The following is a 6151-nucleotide window of genomic DNA, read 5'->3' as shown; positions in this document are numbered from 1 at the left end:
TCCTTAGACATTTGTTTCTCAATTTCCCTCTGACTATTTGGGGGTCTATAGTACAATCCCTGTAAAGTGATCATCCCTTTTTTATTTCTCAATTCCACCCAAATAATTTCCCTGGATGTATTCCCAGGAATATCCTTCCTAAGTTCAGCTGTAATGTTGTCCCTTATCAAAAACACCACCTCCCAACCCCTAGAACCCCCACCTCTCTTTCTCCCCCTTCTATGTTTCCTATAGCATTTCTATTCTGCAACACTAAGCTGCCATTCCTGTCCATATCTCTGCAATTGTCTGATATCCAAATCCCATGTTCGTAAGCATGCCCTGAGTTCAGTTGCCTTCACTATTCGGCCTCTTGCATTGAAATAAATGCAGTTTCATTTATCAGTCTTACCTTGTTCCTGTCTGCCCTCAGTGTTTGAGTTGCACCTTTTTTCAACTGTACTAGTCTCAGTCCGATTGCTTTGCTCACTGTCTCTCTAGGTCCCACCCCAGCTCCCCGCCTCCCACACCTTACTAGTTTAAATCCTCATGAGCAGCTCCAGCAAATCTCTCTGCCAGCGAATGAGCCCACTTCCAATTCAGGTGTAATCCATCCTTCTTATAAAGGTTATAAAGGCTACCCCAGAAGAGATTCCAATGATCCAAAAATGCGAACCTTTCTCCCCTGCACCAGCTCCTCAGCTACACATTCATCTGCTCTTGCCTCCTATCCCTACTCTGACTAGCTTGTAGCACTGGGATTAATCTAAATATTAATATCCTAGAAGACCTCTTTTTTAAATTTCACCCTGAATTCCTATAATCTTCCTTCAGAAGCTCACCCTTTTCCCTTCCTATGCCATAAGTTCTAATGTGTGCAATCTGTTGGTCCTTAGCCCTTTTGAGAACATACTGCACCCTCTCTGAGATACCTTGATCTGGCACCACGGAGGCAACACACCTTTGTGATTTCTCGCTCTTGGCTGCAGAAAATCTGTCTGTGCCTCTGACTAGAGAGTCCCCTTATCACAATTCGATTGCTTAGAACCTGACGTACCCTTGACTGCGTTAGAGTCAGCCTTGGTACCAAGGCCTGGCAGTTTGTGCTACATTCCCCTGACAGTCCATCACCCCCTACATTGTCCAAAACAGTATGCTTTTTTGAGATGGGGATAGCCATTACCCACCTCTCTCTCCTACATTTCCTGGAGGTAACCCACCTGACTGTATCTGTGGTTTTTCGACCTTCATATAACTGCCATTCATCACATCCCCGAGCTCTTGTAAATTCCTGATTGTCTCGAACTGCTGCTCCAAACAAGCTATGTGATTTGATAGGATTCGCAACCAAACACACTTTCTGCAGACATAATCATCAGCAACATGGAAACTCTCCATAATGTCCCATATCTGACAGGATGAGCACAACACTCTACGAAAGGCCATCTTTGCACCTGAACAATCTACAGACTCAGAAAATAGCACCACCTTACTGTTCAAATACACTGTTCCAGACTGACTTAGTACCCATGCCTTTTATTTTTTTAAATTTAATCACAAGACAGATTTCAATAAAATATATAATCAAAAAAGAACCCACTCTACTCACAATTGTAGATTTGCAGTAAGGTGACACGTAAAAAGCATGCACTTAGCTTCTCCAGAGCTGTGAGCTCTCCCACACAAGTTCCTCCAAGGTCACCTGTCAATTTCACTGTTAGTTAATTTTTTTTAGATGCACTCTGATGTCCAGAGATACTTGAACTCAAGCAGCAAAGGCCGTAGTTGTGCAGATTCACTGCGGTGTCAGACAGCAGTGTAGGTTTCTTTTGTTGAAAAGTGTATTATTCTTAGACATTATTATCATCCTTGGAATTTCGTTTTCAGAACAGAGGCAATTTCTGTCAATGTTTATCTTCAAACAAAAACATTTGAAAGTCCTTCTGGATCAGAGGCTTAAATCCAAGATTTATCAGAAAATAAGTGACTACAGAGAGCTATGGTTTTATGGAAATATGTTTATGTGCTGAGTTTATGATACGTATGTGAAAATTTTAAGGCTTTTAATAAACATAATCTCTCAAGCCAATTTTCATTCTGGGATCTGATCTTGAAGAATGTCATCAACTGACATCATAACACTTGTAGTAGGGAACGATAGGAGAAATCCCGATAAGTTGTTGAAGCAGGATGAGGGCTAACCTCATAATGTTGAGAGCAAATCTGAGCATATTTTAATAGATTCAAAGATGAAGAATAAAATCCTGTTTGATTTCCTGGTTACTTCCTGCACTTGAGATCTTATCTTTTGGATTCATTAAGTAGGACAGCCAGCCTAGAGCACCATTCCTAGAGCTCTGCAATTTATCCCCATAACAAAATTGTACCAAAATGGGCAATTTTGCACTTTTCCGCACTTTGCATTTCCAAATTTTAGTTCACTCACTGAATCTACTGACATCATTTATAGACTTGTTGAAGATTGGTATCCTTTCAAAACTGACTTCTTTATCACATTTCCTGTGCAGTAGAGATCTTAATTAACCGTTGTTTTGCAAGAACTAGACGTCCCAAAACATTAACGAACTTCTAATAGATAGGCACGAAAGGAGCACAAGAGAGGTCACAAGAATCTTTCGGTTCACCGAGGTCAAAATGTTACATTTCACTGATGTCAGAGACTTATCTGACTCCACATGCATCCTGACAGCGTGGGAAATAAGAAGTTTTGTTCTGAGGAACAAATTACAAATAACCTTCACGTGAATATGGCAAACGGGATAATGGTTATTCTGGAGAGATCTAATAGAAACTTACAAGATAATGCATGGCTTAGAAAGGGTGGACGCTGGGAAATTGCTTCTGTTAGGTATGGACATTAGAACCCGTGGGCCTGGCCTTAAAATTAGAGGGGGGTCAATTTAGAACGGAAATGAGAAGACATTTCTTCAGCCAGAGAGTGGTGGGCATGTGGAATTCATTGCCACGGAGCGCAGAGGAGGCCGGGATGTTGGATGTCTTCAAGGCAGAGATTGATAAATTCCTGCTCTCCCAAGGAATTAAGGGTTACGGGGAGAGTGCGGGTAAGTGGAATTGAAACACCCATAGGCCATGATTAAATGGCGGAGTAGACTTGTAGGGCGAGTGGCCTTGCCTCCACTCCTATTTCTTCTGGTCTTAGGAAGTTGTCGTTGACTGATTCGACCATTAAATGCCCGCTAAAATGCTCAAGGAACAACTCCATTATATGAAAAGAAACTACATAAATGTGAGCAAGAAATAAAGTTGGATAGCACACTCCATTTATTACATTAAGCAAAGTACTGCTTACGAACTTCACTGAATATTGTGCCAACACTGGGTTGGCTGTCGCACAGTGCAGCAAAACAAACCATAACTTATAGCCAATGTTTCAGGATTTCCAGCAGTCTTACTGTACTCTGAAACACCAGTAGGCTACGTCACCAGAGGTCGCAGCAGAATTCAACACAATCGTGATGGAGACATCCACGTTGATTCTAGATCTTAATCTAGGCTCTAGATCTTCATGGCATCAGATCTTAGCTAACTGCTTCTGTCCTTTCTCAGGCGAGGAATCAGTGCTCTTCAATTCTAGACACCACTTTGAATGGGTATTACTTTGGATAAGAGATTAAAATGCTGGTCAAATCTTAAGGACGTATCTCCCAATTGTGCCTGTTTTGGGTGGTTAGGAAACCATATTCATTCTCACCCTCACCAATCAATTGCAAATCTACCTCTCTGGAGCAGGCTACAATGGCCACATGAACCACTTTTCATCCGATTTTTATGTTCGAAGATATCTGACTTGTCGTTTCTTGCAGGCCGGACTTCAATCCTCCATACCAAAATGTGGTACGTGAACTATTGTCAAGTTCGTCAATTGAGTGCTGAAGTGTGGAGTCGTTAGAGGATTACGTAGACGAAAGCCTCAGCCAAATAATGTAACCAAATTTAAACTTTGTTCAAGGTCTGAGAGTTGCTTACTTTGTTCTGTTCTTACCCAGGAAGAAATGTATTGCAACATTAACTTTAATTAAACGACTTTTATTCTGGCATGTATAATGTTACAATTTATGATGTCCTATGACTTGTGTGTGAAATATGTTGCAGTAACAAACTGATACTTGTTACGAACTGATCTCTTCGATTTTGTTCATTCCTGCTCCCGTTTTAATTATGTTCGTGCAATGTTACCATTACCTAGTGCCGACGCTTATATTGAAGCATCTTAGAATTTATTATTTTTAACATTTACTAAAAGTGCTAATATCTATTATTCTAGGCTCAAATCTATGTCATTCCGGTTATGATCTATTGTTTCAGGTATCCAAACAATCTATATGATCTATTCCTATAGATCTATTCCTGTGCGCATAATTATATGGGAAGGGTACAGCAGGATTACTTACAGTCCTTAGCATCAACTTTTCAAAAATGATTGATCGTCCGAGCAGCCAATGTAAAATTGGCAACTATAGCTGAGGGGCACAGTGTCACAGTGGTTAGCACTGCTGCCTCACAGCGCCAAAGACCCGGAAAGAAGAATAATAGTTTTAAGAAAGTCTGAGACTAGTAAAGTTTGGTGTTAACAGGGATTTGGTTACTCGTGCACCCAGAGCACAGATTATTCTTTATAACGGAAATGTAATAATTAGGGAGAAAAATGATATTTAGAACTTTATTGTAGGAGTGCACGAATGTTGAAAACTAATGTCTATTATGTAGGATTTTAAAGATACCGCAGCCCAAGAACACGGTCCGTTTGCAGTCTCCTTAAATGAGGAAGAGGGTGCTTCTTCAGAAGAATTGTGTGGAGTTTGCACATTCTCCCCGTGTGTGCGTGGGTTTACTCCGGGTGGTCCGGTTTCTTCCCACATTCCAAATATGTGCAGGTTAGGTGAATTGGCCATGCTAAATTGCCCATAGTGTTAGGTGCAAGGGTAAATGTAGGGGAATGGGTCTTGGTGGGTTGCTCTTCGGAGGGTCGGTGTGGACTTGTTGGGCCGAAGGGCCTGTTTTCGCACGTTAAGTAATCTAATTGCAATGGAGATTAACTATCTTGAATCCTGGGATGAAAGGTCTGCTTTATGAGTTGAGTAGAAATATTCTTTGGAGTTTGGAAACGGGAAATGGGACCGGTCGTAACATGCGATTGACAGAGGAATTGACAAGAAAAGTGCTGATTAATGGCAGCAGAGACTCAATCTAAGGATCACCATCTCAGGTAAAGAGCGGACCATGTAGGACTACATGAAATTTGATGAGAATCAGAGCATCATGAATCATTGGAACTCTTTGTTCAGAGGAGCTATGTCAATGCGTATGGAAGTGTGTGGTTGATACACTTCGGAATAGCAAGGGAATATGCAGATCAATGGGGTGAGAATTTTAATGTAAGAGTTCAGCCTTGATCTTACCGAATGCCAGAGCATGGTGGCTAGTAAAGTATGCTCAATTCCTCTTTCTATTTATTGGAATAATGCTCACATTAAAGTCAATTTGCGTTTGTTTAACTTCCAAATCGAGAACACACTTTAACTATAGATAGAGCTCTTCGGCCATGAGTCGATACGATCACGCCTAAATCACTTTATAGGAGTCATCCCATATCAGAAGGCAGAAGATATCGATATAAGTACGGCTGCCAAAGAAACCTTCTAAAACTCTCTTAGGGTTTCCATAACGAGTGTCCAAACTATTGTTTCATAGGGGCAATGGAGGTCCTCATTTAAAATGCTTGATACTTGAAACAGTCTGACAAAGATGCAGTAAGACATAACGAACAGCCGTACAGATAATCAGGGACGCAAAATTGAATTTCAAGACCGATATGATTCATCGAGTCATGGAATCCATAATAGCTACATACACAAAATGCTTGTGGGGTTGAAATGGGGAAGGGAGAGCATGATGATATAGCTTTAAAAAGTTTAAAATAGAATTTATCTAGTGCAAGAGATTGTTTCTCGAGGGAGGCAGTGAGTGTAGAATTTACAGAGAGCTGTGAATGACCATCTCGATAAGATATTAAGAGATGGGTGCAAACGTTATGATGCAATGTGGCCACTACAAATAAGTGGCGACCAAATGTATCACAAAGATCTAGTTGCATCCCATGTGTTTTTAATAAACATACTATCCTCCACAC

The sequence above is a fragment of the Chiloscyllium plagiosum genome, chromosome 10, assembly GCF_004010195.1.
Source record: "Chiloscyllium plagiosum isolate BGI_BamShark_2017 chromosome 10, ASM401019v2, whole genome shotgun sequence".
Taxonomy (NCBI): Eukaryota; Metazoa; Chordata; class Chondrichthyes; order Orectolobiformes; family Hemiscylliidae; genus Chiloscyllium; species Chiloscyllium plagiosum.
The sequence above is the reverse complement of the archived record's forward strand: the minus strand, read 5'-3'. Positions refer to the sequence as shown.